This window comes from Pogoniulus pusillus, chromosome 20 (assembly GCF_015220805.1).
Source record: "Pogoniulus pusillus isolate bPogPus1 chromosome 20, bPogPus1.pri, whole genome shotgun sequence".
Taxonomy (NCBI): domain Eukaryota; kingdom Metazoa; phylum Chordata; class Aves; order Piciformes; family Lybiidae; genus Pogoniulus; species Pogoniulus pusillus.
In genome coordinates, this window is record NC_087283.1 from 17,682,902 (window position 1) to 17,702,392 (window position 19,491).

The 19,491-nt window shown below is 40.3% G+C and overlaps 2 long non-coding RNA genes across 2 annotated transcripts; both read left to right on the plus strand.

Moving 5' to 3' along the window:
* The first annotated feature begins 314 nt into the window (after nt 1-314).
* LOC135184535 (uncharacterized) lies at nt 315-12,201 on the plus strand. Its single transcript, XR_010306087.1, has 2 exons — nt 315-412; nt 11,340-12,201. It is a non-coding gene; the product is annotated as an uncharacterized LOC135184535 (long non-coding RNA).
* Nucleotides 3,000-6,722, plus strand: LOC135184536 (uncharacterized). Its single transcript, XR_010306088.1, has 2 exons — nt 3,000-3,113; nt 5,969-6,722. It is a non-coding gene; the product is annotated as an uncharacterized LOC135184536 (long non-coding RNA).
* Nucleotides 12,202-19,491: the final 7,290 nt, after the last annotated feature.

Sequence of the window (19,491 nt, forward strand, 5' to 3'; positions counted from 1 at the left end):
TGGTGTTTAAGCATTTCTCATCCTAAGGAGACACCATGGCAGCTGTGGAAGGCTCCTACAGTCTGGGTGTGCTCTGAATAACCTCTCTCACTATGGTTCACATTAAAAAATTTGATTATCTGTCAGACTGCTGCTCCCCTTCTCTTGAGCTATCAGACTTGCAACACTCTGTAGAAGTCATTTACTTGCCAGTGGTACCGTTAGCCCTTTGTGAACAATTAAGCTGAGGTCGGAGGTTGTAATATATCAAATTTGAGGACTGTATTAAATTTTATTTTTAGTGAAAGGAACTTTTTGTCTCTTTTATCAGGAGGAAAATTAAGCTGTGAACTGGAATTCCTTCAGGCTGTCTACTATGAAGCCCTGTGGCTTTAGCAAAGGGGCAGCAATGGTCAGAAATGACACTCAAAAGGTAAATTTACTACTTTTTTATTAAAAAGGATAAATTATAACCTGTACAGTATATCTTAAAGAAGGGGGCAAGTTAACATGACACACTGTATTTTTCCATTTCTTTTTAAAAGTCTGATCTTGCAATGTATTGAGAAGTCCTGGATGGGAGGGAAGGGGGTGCTGAGCTACCACTGAGGTTGCAGGATATAGGAATATTCACCCTCCTCCACACCCTGCTGGCAGCTGCCTCTATTTCTGGTTATTAAATGAACTACTGGAGGTTCTCTTCCAGTCTACTATTGAAGTAGAAATGAAATATTCTACCTCTCTAAGTAGTTGAGGGGTTCAGGGTAAGCTTTTAGAAAAGATTTTTCTCTTTGATTCTGGAGTTAAAAGTTCCTCAAGGTAAAGGTTTTTTAAAATCTTTCAAAACACACCTTCAGTGTGGGCCTCTCCTCTCACCAAACCCACTAGGCGCTTGGCCAGTTTCAGAAGTTCTCTTCAAATTCACCTTGTGGCTTTTTTTTTTTGCCTTTCTAAAAGCCTAATTAATCAACAGAAATAATGTTATTGCAAAGCAAAACCATAGGAAAACCCTGTGTGTCTGGTTTTCTGAGAACTGACATTCTGGGATCTAAGCACCAAGTTAGAAATTCCAGGAGGCAGTGAATATCTGGTCAGCATGCAGCCTGGCTGATGATACCTTTCGCCTCCTCCAGGCTGTATGCTACAGTTCAGGGAAAGAATTATCTTTTGAACTTAAACATGCAAGTATGTTCTTGTTCTCTTTATAGGGGTATAAGAGCTCTTTCTTTTTTTGCACTTGCATCAGAACATGTGTAAGCCTCAGTAACTCGTGCTTTACGCAACCTGCTGTTGTATGTATCTGGCCGGCTGTGGTTTACATGTGGATGTGTTTGATTTTGCATGTAGTGGCTGATCATATCAAATTAAACTGCAATGATCCAATGACTTTTTCATTTTCCTGTGAGATCAAAGGCTTGCCCTGCCATATTTGGCACAGATTTCTCTTCCCCTCTTTGCTGTGCAGTGTTATGTTCAGCTCGTTCATATCTCCTGTGTTTCCACCCTACAGAAGGTGGAATTTCAGTGGCAAGAAAAAGGATTCTGTTGTGCTCTGTGTAATTTGGAAAACACCCTGTGGGGTGAGTTGTGCAATTTAAATATTCATTATCTGAAATGTAGACAATAGAGTAGAGCATAGTAGGAAAGAGTGATTAGGAGATTTCTGGAGATAGCTTTTTGGGTTTGGCCGATTATTTGGTAATGAGTGAGTAAAACAGTTTCTCAAGAACTAAATCTTTTGGTGTTCAAAAACAGGACCTAAATCTTGGTGTTCAAAAATGCAATGGAATGGCTGTGGGAACCATCCTTCAGCACACACATGGGAGCTCTTGAGCTATGCACAGACAGAGCTAACTTCTTTCGTAAGTCTTAAGCCTTAGTGGCTAGTACCTGAGACCAAGAGCTCTCTGTTGCTCCTTTGCAATTCTAAATGAAAGACTGGTTCAGAAGCAAGAGAGGAAGGGGAACATGCAATCAATTCATAAAGTGAATGGTAATGTTTTAATTAAAATTTCATTGTTGTTCTTTCTTTGGGGTTCTGTAGTTTTACATTATTCATTTCTTTAATTCTCACAAAGGTTTTGTTGTTTAGTTGGAAAAAACTGGACTCCAAAAAGAGGGCAAATTTGTCATTAACAGCCTATAAGAGAAAGAAAGAAAAAATACTATTTTCTCTGTATTCAAATGCAGTGTAAAGATACAAAATTTTGTGGGAACAGGGAGACAAAGGTTTTCAGATAAGTGCAAGTGAAATTGTGTGGCAGCATGATTTGGGAGTGTAATGAAAGTCAAGCAAAAAAACTTCTTGAACCCAATGCCATAAAAGTGACCTGGTAACTTTTATAGAGGCTGCAGTATTTGCCAGTTCCCTTTCTCAAGTGAAGCTTTCCAGAGTATTCATTCTGTTAAAGACTTCAGTGACATATAGCACTATGTGTTGAGTCAATTCCTTTCCTATAGAAGACACTATCCTTAGTTTGATTCTTTTTTAGCAAATAACATGTAATTCATAGCAGACTCCTATCTTCTGTGACAAAGAATATGCTTTTGCTTCACACAACCTTTGCATCTAAAGAAAGAGGTTGATCTCTTTGTAGAAACTCTCACAACTACAACCCTCTCAACTAGTTCTTTATGTCCTCCATCAGGCATTATTCTCATTACATGGACACTTCTCAAGGTTTTGAGTCGGTATGGATTAGAATCATAAGAGCATGTCGAGGCAGTGTGCAAAGCTGCAATTCCATCCTTCTGTGTGGCTGCTTTGATAGGAAATGGAATTCCACTTCTTGCACTGAGGCTGGGACAGTTTCAGGTCTTTCTTCCAGGCTAAGCCAACCTCAGGTATGCTTGAGAGATGCATGTGTACTGGAGCAGACTGAGGTAGTTCATGAGTGTAGACCAGGGCTTGGAAAATGGTGTTAAGATGGGTTTCAGGAACTTTTTTTTCGTTGTATAGTTAAAGCCAGAAGAGTCCATTCAAACAGCATTGCTCTGATGCCTTCTCAGAATCATGGTGTTTTGTGCAGCTACTACACAAGATCATGGAGAGGGGGGAGTCCACTGCAAATTCCACTCATGTAAGCTGTCTCCAGCTGTCACTAGAGGAATTGAAAAGCAAGTCACCATCACAGGTATTTCCTGCTGCTGTCAGATGATATGTAGTGACTAAAAGGGTTGCCAGGGATGAGAAAAGAACTGAGTGCAACAGCCAGTGTTTAGTAAGTGTACCCTGAGATTTTTCAGAGTAATTTCCATATCTATACATACTATATTTTAATATGGCTATGCTTGCCCATCTACTATTTTTTAGCTTGTGTTGTCTCTGGGCTCAAAAACTTTCTTCCCGTAGTGTTCTGTTTCACAGGCCTAATATACTGACAATCAAACTCCTTTGCTTCCTATTTAATGAACAGTCTCTACTCTTTTTCTTTCAGACAGGAGTATTAAAGCCTAGTTTTCAGCTATTAAAAATATTCAGTGATATTTATGACAGATTTTACACTTCTTCTTTCCTGCTGCACATAATCTTCAAGATCATTAAAGGGAAATTTTGAGATTTTCCATGCTCAGCACTAATGTAGCACTTGTTTCATAATGAAGCTTGAAATGGTGGATTTCTGCTCTGCACATGATTAATGCTGAAGTCCACATCCTTATCTGATAAAAAACACCAAGAGCTCTAGTGAAGTAGATGAAGTTAGAATAATTTGCATTGGTTGAGGATGTGGCCCTGTATCTCACTGACATTATCGTGCCTGCTACAGTATAGACATCAGCTGGAGTGCTGTTGTGTTCAGTGTGGGATAGGAAGGGGCTCAGTGGGGGAGAATGAAAGTGGAGAATGGCCATTGCTTGCACAAGTTAGGAATGAGTTGTGTGAGGTGTAAAAATACTGAAATACAAAGGAAAACTCATCATAACCTAGTGAGATGCAACTGGAAGGATGTGAACTTAGTGAAATTGCTCTGTTTCATGTTGCTGCCGAAGGACTAGTGCTCAGAACAGTGCCTTCAGTCCATGTCTGTGATTAGGGGTGGGAAAATTCACCCATACCCTGGGGTTTTCAGGTCAAAACGAACTGCTTATGAGGTGTACCTCAAAGCTATATGTAGGCTCTGACTACTACTGTTTGAAATGCCCTGTTTCTCAGGTGGAGCTGGCAGGAACCAGTTCTTCAGCAGTTGGGTTGGCTTTCTATTTGCATTTGGATGAAAACCAAGAGGTTGCTTTTATTCTCTGTAACTTTGAATATAGATCTCTCTTCTCCTTTAAGGTGTCCTACAACTTAAATATTGATGCTGTTAAAACTGTAGCTATCTGGTTCTGGGGTTTTGTTTTACACGTATGCCATAATATTTTTCACTGGAGAACTCTTGCTAGAGGCACTGTCTTCCCTCCAGCCCCAAGGAGAATGCACCTTGTTTCTGTGATACAATGGAAACTTCTGGGATTGTCATTCTGTCCAGCATGACTGAAACAGCAATAAAATATTGCAATTTTTAATAGTTTACAAGGTTCCTTTAGCTGAAGGAAGAGATCCTATACATCTTTTTTGTCCTCCAAAATTTTGTTTTGCAGTAGTTTTTCATTAGTGATATTCAGTAAAATAAAACCTTAAAAATACTTGATCCATCTGCTATTAAAATAAGAAGAAAATTCATACTGAATTGGATGAGGTCAGACTAGGGTTCCAACTGAAGGTCAATACAATTTTTAGCTTCTCACTTCTTGCCTGATCTTGCAGTATGAGATGGTTAGGGTGTTCCCCCCACACACACTTTAGAAATCGCCCAGACTAGACTCAGTCGGCTCTGAAAATATGATTGAAGCTATTTACAGCTAGCACAATATACAAGCAGATATTTACAGTATATACAAGGTAAAAAGGTAATACAGAAACACAACTCCCCTCCCAGAAACCTGAGTCCCCAGGAGGGGCTCTCAACCACCCCTTCACCTCCCCCCTACCCCTCTCAACCTTACCCCAGTCCTAAGAAAGAATAGAGGTTCAGCCAAGAGATTAAGAAGCAAAGGTGGGTTAGGCCAAATGGAAGGTGAGGTTAGGAAGTAAGATGTTGCTCAGTCAGCAGCCCAAGCAAGAGTGAAAGAAAAAATGGCAAGAGTGTTATCTAATGTTTTCATTTCTTGTTCAGCAAGACTGTGAGGGAAGTAGACATCACCATTGCTTTCCCTTCACAGCCTGTAATCTGGTTCTTCTCACCAAAACATTCTAGCTAGCTTCAAACTAGCACACAGTTACACAGAAGAAAATTGGCCAACTGTGAGATGGCAATTCAAGAAGGATGGGTGCATCTCAGAGCCATTGCTCCAGCTGTCTTGGGCTGTTCTGCTGAGCCAGAGGTTTGTGCTCTTCAACCCAAAGATAGGGAATTACAAATGTGTGCTGAAATAGAAGCCAGAGTTCAGGATGAGGACAATAGTGAACCAAAGCCTATTGGCATGGAAGATTTATAATAAATGGCATGAACAAAGCATGATCATTTCAAATTCTTGCCAAATGTGGCTTGTGTTTGTCACATTTCTTTGGAGAGAGAGAGACTGGTGATCTCTTCAGAATTAAAAAGTTTGAGATATGACATGTCTGGCATGGGGAATTAGATGTGAGCCTCCTGTTAGCAAGAACACTGACCTTCATAAATAGTTCTGAAAACAAACCCTGTCTTCAACTCTGCTCTTTTCTTCCCTGAAGAACAGGCTTTGGAGGAGGAGAGTACATTGCATGATTGGAAACTTTTGATGTAATTTTCAAATACACTTGTAAAACTGAATGATGACATGTAGGTGTCCACACCCAAAATATTTACGTATCAAACTATGTGGGTGTCTAGGTTTTACAGTAGCAATATTGCTTAGCATTTCCTAGTAAATTATTAGGCCTCAGTAATTATTATGACAGGGAAACGCAAAGGTATAGCAGAATTGAGAGTGTAATTCATAAGCCCTTCTTTTTACTATGGACTTACAGGCAAAAGACTGTTCTGTAACATTCCAGCCTCTTCAGCAACATTTGTCATCAGCATGTGTTTTTGGCAAGTAGCTCCACTGAGGCCTGGCCGAGTGCTGATGACACTTTGAAGTCAACAGGAGCATAAGGTGGCAGTAAAACATAATGCACAGAGCACTGAACTGGGACTCGCAACATCAGGTCCTACCAAGGCATTAGATGCAATCTGGATTCTCTTAGCCTTAGTTTCCTTCTGTGTAAACAGTGGTGATCTCATTTGTGAAGCTCTTTGACATCTGCAGAAGTGCTGTAAGAATACTTGCTTGCTATTATGTATATCTTTAAAACAAAGCTTAATGCTTCAGTGCTTGGCTGCGTTGGGGTGAATGCATTTAGCACTCTGTGTGATGAGACAGTAGATTACATAGGCAGTGGTTTGTAATAAGCGCCTTATCGGTAGTAAAACCCCTTCTGTCATTATCAGACAAGCAACAATCATATTCTAAAATGGTTGCCAAATGTGTTTATTTGAAGATGGTTTTTTCTAGCATGGCTCAAACCATTGTGTGGCAAGTGTTCAATTGCTTCCCGCTAAAGCCAACATTTATAGCTCAGAAAACTCTGTTAGATAAATGTCAGTTTCTGCCATAATTTGTGGAATCAATAGAAACTGAGTCAAAGAATCACAAACAGTAATGTGAAAATAAAATGATCTGTGTTATGGTTTTTAAGTAAATGATGATAAACTAATAAATGCCATTAGCTGCTGCCATTACTTTGTTGAATTTAGCTGATGTTACTGTGTTGACTTTAAAAGCTATCAGCTTAACTATATAAATCCATTTGACATGTCTTTATTCAGATAAAACTTTAATACTGCAAGTGTAGCAAATTAGATGCAAATGCTCTTTTTATTTTAAGTATATTTAAAGCTGCCTTTTCAATGCAAATTTTACAGGAAATCTCAACAAGCTAGGACAGACATCTTAGCTGTCAGCATGCAGCACTTTCATTTCAGTCTCAGGCATGGGAGCTGCGTTTTGTCCCTGCAGACTGAGATAATTAAAACTACAGAGAGATGGCTTTAAATATACATGATACACAGTTACTTAAATTGTGAGATAATGCATAAATGCAGCCCTTAACATTTTCAGTAGCACAACACTGACCAGATAACATAGAGTGGATTGTAGAGGGGGGAAAAAATGTGTAAACAGTTTAATGTTCTTATACTTTTCGCTTGAATTATTGTGGAGGCACAGATATACAATTCAAAACCAGAGTTGGGAATGCCCTCGTTAAAAAGATACTGATACTGTTAACTTTCTCTCTCTTAATGCTTTAACTGCTTTGTTTTCAAGCAGTCCATAACCTCTTTGGAATACGTATCTATTTCAGCTTTCATTTACTGAACCCCCTGAATGAGTTTATCCAAACAATGTGAATTTACTCAGATCTTTTTAAAATCCCACATCTCTTGTGGTTGATAAAGCTGACTTTAGCTAAGAAGAGTTGGATCAGGGTGATTTAAATTTCACAGTGAAAATGATAAGGGCTTTACTAGAAATAATAAGCACATTCAAATACTGTCGTGGGCAAACAGTTGAATGCGCAGTGAGAAATTTGGCAAGGCTAGTCTTTTTTTTCAGTGTCGGTTTAATGAAGTAATGGATAGTAAAACAGGAAAAGAGGGGCTTGCATTCAGAAGTAAACTTATGTTAATTCCATTAACATTTTTATAAAGCATTATTAATTTATAAAGCAGCATTAATAGTCTAATAACTTTTAAAATGTCACGCTGTTTAAAAACAACAAAAACCCCAAACCAGCCCACGAGCTAGGGAAGAAGAGGAGTCTGTTTTGGCAGCTCTGTACAAACTGGCTGAGTGATACCCTATTATTGTCATGAACCGCATGTCAGTTTGTTGAGCCTGAGGATAACTTGTGTTTCAGGGGAAGAAAGAGAGGAAGAAAAAAAAAAATCCACTTAAGCTCCAGGGCAAACAATAATGGTCCACAGTTTAAAATAATTTTGAACATTTGCTTGTCCATTTAAAACAGAACCTCACCTTTCTCATTCAAATTGGGTGGGGAATCTGCATAGCCCCAATTGCAAAGGAAGGCTTGTCTGGGGCTGTTACATTTGCAGGATCAAAAGGTTCAAATCTATGAATCCAGATGTGCTTTTGAGTGATACGGCCAGCAGGGCTATTGAATAGGGCGGGAGGGGCGGCATGGCTTGCAGCAGAAGGCGAGATTATTTTTTGAGACAGTCGTTCAGAGGCTTTATAGCCTCATGAACAGGGTATGTGTACGTCAAGGAGCTGGCACCCAGAATTAGTGAGGTTTGAGCAGTCAGGCTTCTAGAAAAAGGATAAATCTACTGTGTATGGCACTTTCAAGAAGGGGCGAGAGAGAAGAAAAGGAAAGAAACATCACTGCGTTGCCAAAGGGCTGAGGTTAAGAATCCCTCTGTGCAATTTAACAGTGTTTAATTCCTACATTTTAATGCCTCGCAGGCCATTGTGTCAGTCTACTTTAGCTCCTTCAAGGAGCCATCTCAGCGCTGCCAAGTGGATTAGCTCTCCGAGGGGCTGCCGGCTCCCCCTGATCGTGGTTCGCATTCATCGCCGCCTCCTGCGCATACTCGCCGCTGCCCTCCCACCCCTGGTGCCATATCGCTCCTCCCCCAAATTTGGGCTTCCTCACTGTCAGCACCAAACGCCCCAGCGGCTAATGCCATCGCCTGACAGGTTCTAAGTGGGATAAGCTTTGTTTTTCACAGGTGTCCTTATGCTCTCTCTTTTCTTTCTTCCCCCGCCCCGTTCCTTAAGGAAGGTGGTAAGAGCCTAACAAAAAGCTTCCTGCCATCAGCACAGGGGAGAAGCGTCCCTAGCAGACAGGGAGGGATCAATATTCTTGCCCAACCTTCCTGGTTGCAGTTCCAGTTAGTAATTATATAGCTGTTACAAACCCATGGATATCTTGTGTAAGGAAAAACTAATCTCTTCAAAACAGCTTATTTCCATAGTTAATGAGCAGAGAACTACAACTGACTTTGCCACTGACGACTTCTTTATGTTTAATAAACAGATTTTGTAGGAATGATTCTAAGGTTTAAAAAAAAAAAGGTAAATTTCCCTTACCAGCATCTCGCACGTTTGCTGCATTTGGCTCGTTACTGGACAAGTATGTCCTTTAAAACCCAGAGATTAATGAGGCGTTTTACGAGGCTAATACATTTTAAATTTTAACACTGGAGTTAGCATCTATAATTGTACAATTATGCGTTCGTTTAGATTTTTTTTTTAAAGATAACTAATCACAGGTGGCTAGAACTGTGTGAAGAGGCAGAATTTATGTTCCTCCTGCTCTAAAGTAGTAAATCATGCAGGAATTGAAATTGTTTTCCTCATGACAGATAGCTCAGGCAAGATTAGTCAGTCACTGTTTCAGATATAATGCTTTTTTTATTACACGTACTTTAAGTGGGGTTATTATATTTGTAACGTATATTTCTGCATACAGCAAATTAACTATTGTGTAATGCAAGGACTCAGAATATCATTACTCCTCGCTATCCCACAGTTTTGAGCAGCTGGTGAAATATATACCAATCACCCAGCAGCTAGCTTCATGTTAACATGTATAACAAAGCCTGGACGATTCCTGTTTGACAGAACTTTACTGTGTAGTAATAAATAAGGCTGAATTATTGATGGTGATAACTGCTGATATTATTGTGACCTCAATTAAGTGGTTTTTTTGTTGTGTGGGTTTTTTTTTTCCCAGACACATTAGCAACAAAAGGTCTTCTCTTTGCTCATTGCTGGGTTTTTTTTTTCAAGTTCCACTTTACATTAAAATCGAATTGATCAAACCTATTTGCCATTTCGCTGTGAGTGGATAACCATAATGGGTAATCTATCAGCATGATGCTCCCCTTAAAGCTATTAACACCTTTTGTTGTTTTACTCAAGGTTCTAAACGTGCTGAGAGGTTCAAAAAGGCAAACCCTACAATCTGTTAGGATTGCACAGAGCTGTGACTTGTGGCACTCTTTTAATTACCATACTTTTTTAAACTCTGCGGTTAAATACTGATATTTCTGACACTAAGTAAGTCTTTATTTACTTATGAAGCTGTGAGACAGCTAAATTAAAGCTGATTAGCAAGATGGCAGCTCTGCTGCTTGCAGCTGAGGTGAGTTTAGCTGCAGCATGGTATCTCCCCACAGCTCGCTGCTTGACTCTTAGTCACTGGGGCTGAGATCACTCAGCAGCAAGGCAAATAAAGGGAGCTTAGAGTTTTCTGCCCTTTGGCAAATTGGCAAATTGCGTTAGTTAGATGGATATGTGTGTACAGCGTGGAGCAGTCTGTTTGTTTGTGAGAGCTTTTGTAAAAGGCAGAGGGAGATAATTTCTAGGGACAGGCTGTGTAGCAAGAATGCTTGGGGGGTTGTGGGATTACACTCATTAAAAAGTGAGGAGCTAATGAAATAATCAAATGGAAGAGTGAATAAACTGGAGAATACAAATATGGACTGGAAGGATGGATTTCTTTTTATTTGAGTCTCTGTTGGCAATTTCTGCCCTTCTGGAACTGTTCCTCCGATCCGAGAGCCTGAATTTCAGAAATTTGCCTGGTTAATACTTGTATGGGGCTGAATGGCGAAAGATAGAAGGAATTCCTTGTTTAAGTGCTCACATCAAGTCCAGGCTAAAAGCCCTGTTTGTATAATGCTTCTCTAATGGCCAGGTGAAAGTGAATGGTGCCTCTGTTCACCACCACAGACTACTACCTGGTGACAATCACAACAGAAAAGCTTGGATATAACAAGATGGGAAGTTCTGTGTGACTTTTCCCTCATACGTTTGTGGGTTGTTATTTGGGTTGTCGGTGTTTTGTTGTTGTTTTGTTGTTTTTTGAAATTTGGGTTTTTCATTTGGGTGGGTTGGTTGCTTTGTTTTGGTGGTGGTGTGGCTTGTTATTGGCTTTTTTGGGGGGGTTAATGCTCTCTGTTGAATCGCACTGCTAGTAGCATTGTTGAGTGTGTCCTACTCATGGAGAAGCAGAAACCCAGATGAATCCTTGCCCCTCCGTGGCTTCTGCTATGGAAGGGAGCTGCTGTCAAACATGGAGCAGAGGCTCCTCTTCCACTGTGGGTTCACGTGAAGTGGGAGCACCCTGGTGAGAACATTTATTCGGGGCTTGCATGGTGCATGTAGGCTTGGTGAGAGAACACAGTGTATTTTACTGAAGGGGGAAGGTCACTGCCTAGCAATCGAAGCACAGGCTTGGGACCATGGAAGCCTGTTGCCTGGCATTTCATGTGGGAAAGACTCACCAGTTCATTCATAATCATTCTTACATTAAATTCTTTTAATTGCAGAGTACCACAAGTAAAAACAGGGGTTCCAGTTCATTGTTGGCACGAGAAGAGTCCATACCACAGATTTAAGCCAGGTTACACCTTTTGTGACATTAATGCTAGCAGTGGTTTGGACCCTTTCATTTCTACTTCTATAGTGAGCCAAAAGCAGGGTGAAATGAAGAAATATTTGTGTTGGCTTCAAAACCAGATTGAAGATAAATTGCTGTTAAAACATGTCTCGCTGTTGATACACATAATATGTCAAATTAATTAAAAGCTTATAGTCACAATGTGTAGGGATTTCAGTTGTTTTTAAGTGGTAGTTAGTCTTTCAGCAACTAGAGGCTACACACGACCGAGTTATTCTAGTAGATCAGTGCTTCCAGAAACGCATGTTTGAAGTAATTTACTTCATGTCAATCACCTTTCATGTATTTTATCTTGTGTGGAACAAATGAGAACTGTCCTTTACTCATTTTATGAGTGTCCTGTAAAGCAGGGTATGAAGTGAGCTGATGACAACTCATCCATCTCACTGTATTTGAAAGGGATTCTCCTACTGGACATCATGCAGAGAAGCATTTTTTGAAGACCACCCACCTAGTATCAGTCTCCCTTCAGGAGCAGTTGCATTTTTCTTAGGCATTTCTTGAGGGGGTAAACATGCATCATCAAACAGCAGATTTCTGAATGGTACATACTAATGTGGACTTCACTGATGCTTCAGCTACTGTTGTCTTAATATAGACTGTTGCTCATATGTCAACTGGAAACAAAAATCAATAAACAATGAGAAAGGGAGTAAGGGGGAAATGAAGAAACAAAACAATGAACAACAATTTGGTGTCTTCCCTCATATGCTTTGTGCAGATGGTGCATGTGTCTTTTGCCATTCCCTAAGATCTGCCCCTCATCTCTACAGCTTCCTGCTCCTATGAATTGGAGCTCTTCCCATCTTGTGATGGAGGAAACTATGGCACAGTGCCTAAGGCAACGTGCTCAGGGGCAGTCAGACTTTGGTTCATACCTCCCTGCTTCTTGTTCCCGAATTGCCTGTGCCCTGGCTGCCCGGATCCGTGTGTGTGGAAGTGGCACATGAAAATTGTTCACTGAAAGGAAGAAATGTGTCATTAAGACAATAATACAGATTTTTAGGAATGATGCTGTGTGATTTAGCTTGTGAAGTGAACGTTTCCACTCCCTTGGTAGGCCACGACTCCTGGCAGCTGCAAATGCAGCAGTTCGTTGCCTCAGCTGCCGGCTGCATGGCAGGGAAGCGGTGCCCTGTGCATTTGGGAAAGGTGTAGGACTGGAGGCAGTGCGTTTAGGATGACGAAGAGTGCCGAAAGCGCGGTCATAAGGTACAGACGGAGGAGATCGTTAGTGCGAGCAGCGAAGCGGGCACATCTGTGATTGAACGACCAGCTTCTTAGTCCCTACTGCTGTGTTTACTGCTCCTTAATGTGCTATTGTTTACTCACAATTAAACTCTTCACCATTAATTGGTCACACAGACCCAGCCCGCAGAGCCCAGGCAGATGTGTTCTGCATACTGCTTTAGGCAGCGCTCGTTAGGCAGCTCCACCGTGCAGCCCGCACCCTGGGGACTGGCCGCGCTCCGGCCGCTCCTGGGGGCGCTCCTGGAGCCACTCCGCTCCCTGCCCCGCTCCCGTTCCCGGAGCCACTCCCTGCCCGGCCACCGACGCTGAGCAGAGCTGCGGCGTGGGAAGCGCTGATTCTTGTCAGCCTAAATTTCACACCGGAGATAAGAAGCGCTTGAAATCCAAGCGCTGTTTGGTGGAGATAAACACATTTCCCCCCATTAATTAAAACGTATCTGTAAATTTAAACGGAGGTGGTGCCTATAATGTTTTGAAGCGGCGACAAATGTCAACAGCAAAAGCCCCGAGATAAGACACTGTCAGATCCGTATGGGGTGATGTGTGTCTTCACCCTGAGCGACCTGGAGCACCCATCCTTCAGTGTGTGTGGATGACACCGCACCACTTCAGCCACCCGTAACAAGGGATTCCAGGAAAATGGGGAGAGCCTTACTGAAAGAGAGTGCGGTTTGGGGGCTACAGGTGATTTGAAATAGTTGTTTTGCCCTTAAACTTCACTCTTTGTTCTTTCGTCTAAGCAAAAGTAATCCAACGTATATGCTGTGCGTGTTGATGTGTCTGATATATCTATTCCAAAAGTGAAAACCAAGTGATGCCAATCTATAAAATAAGTGTAGTTTTCCTTATAAACTTTCGTCAGCCTTCTCCTTTACCTTTTCGCTAGTCATCTCAGGGACACTGCAGGCAATTATTGGAAGTATCTAACCTATTCTGTGAGGTATGAGGTTGGTTGGGTGTGATGATCTCCCTTCCAGACCCCACCATTCAATATACAGTCTGCTTTTGTGAGGCAGCATTGGAAAAGAAGGCAAAACCAAAATACAAGACCCCCAAACAATATATGTTTAGGATTCACAAATTCCTCTTGAAGTTAGTCATGTTCAATGGCTGTTCCTAGTATTTTTTTCTTTGTTTTACTCTCTTTCTTCTTAGATTAGCTCCTGCTAAATACTCATTATCCAATATGTTGTCATATTATAAAATATAATTTTCAACTTTAAACAGTATTAAATTAATTAACTATTTAAAATAAAGCTGCATGAATGATTCAAAGCAAACAACTTATTTGATCAACTTTCCTTCCTTTGGTAATTGCAGTATGTCTACAACCCTGATCAAGCTCATTTAGATTTATTACTAGACAAATACATTGTGGATATTTTTCTCACTAAATTGATCTTAATTTTGAAACTTTGATCTGGATCATAGGTGGCTCATTATGGACTGTCCAAATGAATCAAAAGGTACTGTGCCTGTTTATGTAAGGCAAGCCTTGTAAGTACTGTGCAGATTTAAAGTCTGCTTCCAATAAGTGCTTGTGTTGTACTGATTTGCCTTTTAGATTCTTCTGCTGTGAAAAAAGCCAAAATCTAATAATGGTTTAGGAAGCTAATACAAGAGTCATAGAACAACTGAGGTGAATATATTAAAAAACTTTACATAAGAATTAGTGAAATTTTAATTTTGCACTGACCTTTAATTGGTTTCATTTAAGATAAGGGAAAAAAAAAGTTTGAAAGTGACAATGAAAGTGTAAAGTACTTACTTTTCTGTCCTGGAACTGGGAGGCTTGTGTTGTCTATGCTATGAAAGTTGTCTTTCCATTCACTTTCCGAGACATGGAATGAAGAGCAGAGTAATTGTCTTGTACACTCTGTCAGTTCAGTGAACTCCAGACTGAGGTTTAAAGCAAACTAGTTTTAATTTCTACCTGGCTCCTAAAATACCCTTTGGCCTATTGCAGATCCCCCAAGAGTTCTATGTGGTTTGAAAATAGTTCTCTCTTCCTAAGTCTGTTCAAAGATGTTCTACTGAAATAGCAGGTGCTTAGACATTTCCTGCCCATGAGTTCCTGTTTCTTGCTATTATATTCAACCACTTAGTTTTATTATGGCCTCAAGTTGTGCCAGGGGAGATTTAGGTTGGATATTAGGAAAAAATTCTTTACTGAAAGAGTGGTCAAGCATTGAAATAAGCTTCTCAGAGAGGTGGTGGAGTTTCTATCTCTGGAGGTGTTCAGTAAACATGGCACTTAAGGACATGGTTTAGCAGTCATGGTAGTGTTAAACTGACAGTTGGACTCAATGATCTTAGAGGCTTTTTCCAGCTTTAATGATTCTGTGACCTTTTTCACAGACTTTTGGTAAGTCATCTAAATGTAGGGATGCTGTTAACTTTCCCTGCCAGGATGAGCGCACTATGTGTGCGTACTTCTTTCTTGGTGCTTCTTACCTTATATGTGCCAGTGCAGTGTTTGGGGTTTATTTTATTTCAGGATTCTCTGTGTGATTTAACAACCCACATTTTTCATTTTCAAAGTAACTTTTGAACCAGGCAGTCGATGAGGGTCAGTACCTGAAACACCAGACTCCCAGAAGCCGGTCCAGGGAGCAAAGCCAGAGCAGCAGGCTCAGCTTTGCAGGAGATGAAGCATGTTCAGCCGGCTGCCGGCTCAAGGTGCCGGCTTCAGGCATGGCCACAGAAAGTGACAGGAGCTGTCCTCAGTGGGATACGGGAAGCAAAGGCCTGCAGTTGCTGGGAAAGAATTAGGGGACATTAATCCTTTTGAAATGCCCTTGCTAATTCTTGCAGTTTTGTTTTGTGAGCCCGGGTTTCTCCTCCCTTGTAGCCTACACATTATTGTAAGGTATTGTAAGGGGTTACACCTGCAGTTTTAAATGACTAACACAAATGTTATAATGGTCACCATCAGTCAAAGGAAAAGTTCAAAGTTCAAAGGTCGGTCCTTTGTAACTGTTGAGGAAGAGCTATCGGATAATAGCTTGTTAATGTTATTTACCTCATTCAGCTGAAAAACTTTCCGTAGGACTCTGTTGTGTCAAGACATTTACGTGGGCAATTCTGGCCATTGTCATTTGAATAGGGGTTAAATTATTCTGTTTTGTCATTAAGTGATCCTTGATTGGCAATCCACTACACAATGGGTGATCATTAGAGAAGGGCCATAAAACTGTTACACCATTTAAGAGTGAATGGTGAATGAAGCCAGATATCTCCACGACCTGTTTCTCCCGCTAGAGTACAGCTGCTGGAGGAGCAATTTAAAGCCGAAATGTTTAGAGGCTTGGAACAATTTGAACATTAATATTTTTAAATGTGTTTCCCTAAGATTTGAAAATATTTACACTGAAGTGAATAGAGGATAAATCTGCTGATAGTTACCTTAAGGACGTCTGGTATTGCCCGGTCTCTTGATGCTGTTGTACCAGTGTAAGTGGTGCCCTATTTAAAACCCAGGCTGTTTGAGTGCTAAGACTGGATCAGAACGTTAGTCTTAACGTAAAGGTGAACCATGGTGGTTAGTTTAAGAGAAAATAATGAAAGTTAGACAAAAGCCCAAGTAAAGTGAAATGCAACTTGCTAAATGAAATTTACACTGCTCTAACGTTTATGATAGGCCAAAGGCAAGATTGTACATAGGTAATTCCACAGGCAGTGGTTCTGCTGTAGATAGACTTGTCTGGTTAAGGCTGCTGTGCTCCTCTCCTCTGTCTCCAGTATGGTGCTGGTCCTGGCTTCTGTCTGACCCTATGCTGAGACATTTTGTCCCACTGGAGAAGCAGGGAGGTGTAGGACAAAAGCACATGGCTTAGGCGTGACAACTGTCTGGTCCTGACTTGGATCAGTTAAGACCTCATGGAACGACCATATGAGTAAGTTCTCATGCTATAGCTAATTGATGGCTTCCACTCAGCTTTAGCTGACTTTGCTGTCCTTAGTTATTGCAGCAATGACACTCTAGGTGACTCTGGGGAACTGTTTTTTCTCACAGTTGTCCAGCTAGTTCCAGACGTGCTTTTGGGAGCTGCCATTTTTCCGTGTCTCAAAAGCCAACCTAACTTTTAACTAGAACTATGAAGCTAATTAATTGCTTAGTGATTTGTTGTTGCTTCTCTATATTCCAATCACTGGTGCAGTTGAGAAAGAACATGCTCTGTGGCCTGCAAAGAAACTTACTTCTTCAGTTACAGTTAAAGATGGGATTCTTTCTTTGTAATTAAAGATATGCTGCTGCAAGCTGCGCAAGTGGGCTACAAATAGCCCACTGTCAACTGGGGAGTCTGTGAACTGAGGCATGTTCTGTCTGTGTTTTCCCATACCCCCAGATGCATAGTTAGACACCAAGTCTGCAAACGTTCACCGTTGTGCTTGACTTGGAAGGATCCATTGTCTTTTAGAGCCTTCCGAGAGTATCATGGTGACAAATGTATGAGATCAGATGTTATGCTGTAAATCTGCCTTTAAAAAGGAAAAAAAGAAAACAAATAGGAAAACATCGAAGTTTCTACATTGAAGTTCCAGCACAGCAATAGTCAAAGATGTTTTGAATAGCAACAGCCAAAGGTATTTTAATAGATTCCATGTATTTTCCAACATCTGAATTTCCCTTTAAACTTGTACTAGTTAAATGTTACTCAGTTGCCCTTTTAGAAAACAACAATTTGACTTTTTTCCCTCTTTGTATTCTGACAAATATTGGTCTTGATGAGTGTTAAGGGACTAAAACCGCTAAACATCAAAGTGCTCATTATCAACCAGCCAGCTGCACTCCTTGCTGCACCTCCTCATCACACACAAACCTGATCTTTTCTGTGGGGACCACCCCCCCCAGAGACACAGAACAAGTTCTTTTCTATGCTAACAGTGCACAACATTGTCAAATAATGTGTAATGATTTTATAATGTGAACTAATGCCACTAGGGACTGAACTGAGACTTCTGATTTCATTACACTCACTGCTGAGACTGGTTTGGAATATGAATTTGGGGCAAAGATAAAAGACTGTGTTCATGTCCTTTACCCTTCAACCTGTGACCAGTTTTGTTTGGCATGGATCTGGGAAAGGATCCTGTCCCAGGTTTCTCAGGGAAAAAAACTTGTGATTTATGTATGTTGCTATAAAACACTAGGAGTGCAAATAAGTACCTTTTACTAAGTAAATGTCCATGTCATGATTGAGAACTCAGTATAAGTGAGGAGAAGCTTCCCTCTGCATCAGAATCAGGCTTTTACTGGCCAAGCCAATGTTCCCAAAAGCTACTGTTTTAAGATCAGTCTGTGCAGTGCATGTGTTGCAATGGTTAGGGGTGAGATTTTGTTCTTTCTGATAGTGTTTAATTACAATACATTAACTTGCAAACCTTTAATTTAGAATGTTTTAGAGACTTAAAGCAAGTATGTAAAATATGTGTGTATACCATGCAATAAATTTATGATCTGTTCTATTGAGCTCAAACCAACCTCATACCATGGCAAAAATGTAACCACGCTAGCAAGTAGTGTTCCTTTACCTATTACTGTCTGTGTTACCGTGAAGCCCAAGATACCAGTTCAAGTGATTTCCTTTTTCTGTGTCCTATGAGACTGTGACAAATAGAAAGAATACCACAACACTTCTCTAGAAGGAATAATATGAGAATTAACTTCTGTCTGCATTCTGATGTATGGAAAAAAAAACAGGCTTTCAGTCAAATTTGCCCCTACTCTAAGTATGTCTGGTTCTATTGTTTCCAAGACAGTTTATCCCTTTTGTACTAGCAGAAAGTGTAGGCCATGCTAGGGACAGCAGGGAAATGAACACCCTAAATACCTAGCTAATTTTCAAGTGTAATCTATCTGCTAATGCGTGATACAGGAACTCTGTGGTTTATATCATCTTAAAGCACTTTTGATGCAGGGAGGGTAGAAACTAATCTACCTTCAAAGGTAATTATATTGGGAATTACACTACTTCATGCAGTAAACTGTATTGAGCACCCTGTCCTTTTTTTTTACCAGCACTGTACCATTGCTACTATTTTAGATACAAGTAAGAGTTAACCATAAGCAAATTAAATTAAGTATGTGAGATGCAAATAAAAACCCTTACAAAGGTATGAAAGTATCTGAAATATAAGGGATGATTAAGCTTGTTTCTTCTTGTGCTTATACATACTGGACACATTATTTACTTTCATCATCTAATATATTTCAACTATCTTAGTTGTCGGGGTCACAGCCACTGTGAGATGGGAGGAAAGACAATACTAATCAAAAGTAAACCATGCCACTTTTTTTCTCTGGTGCCGCTAATCTTAATTGAATCAATCTCATGGCATATGTTGACAGTGAAAGATTGCTCGAACCTGGGAGGCCAAGCTGGACAGAGCTTCCAGAATAAATAAATTAAAAAAAAAATCTTCCTTAATCATTAATTTGTTCATTCACTCCCATTTGCTTCCATTCTTCAATGTCTTAGAAGGTGTACCCCATGCAACCTCCTTCTTCAGCAATCATTTCCAAGTGTTTCTCCCAATATACTCATGTGTTTTTTGAGGAAACTAATTTGCCTGAGATGAATACAGCAGAGATGCTTATCTTTTCCCTCTCTTTTCTTATTTCTCTTTAAAATAAATAAAAGTACTTCAACTTTATAAAGTCAAGCATGTTGTGAAAAAAAAATAGCGTTTAAAATGACCTTCAGCAGGATAGAGTTAATTTTTGTAATTGAAATATTTCTTCTTAGAGAATATTAGGTAAATCTTAC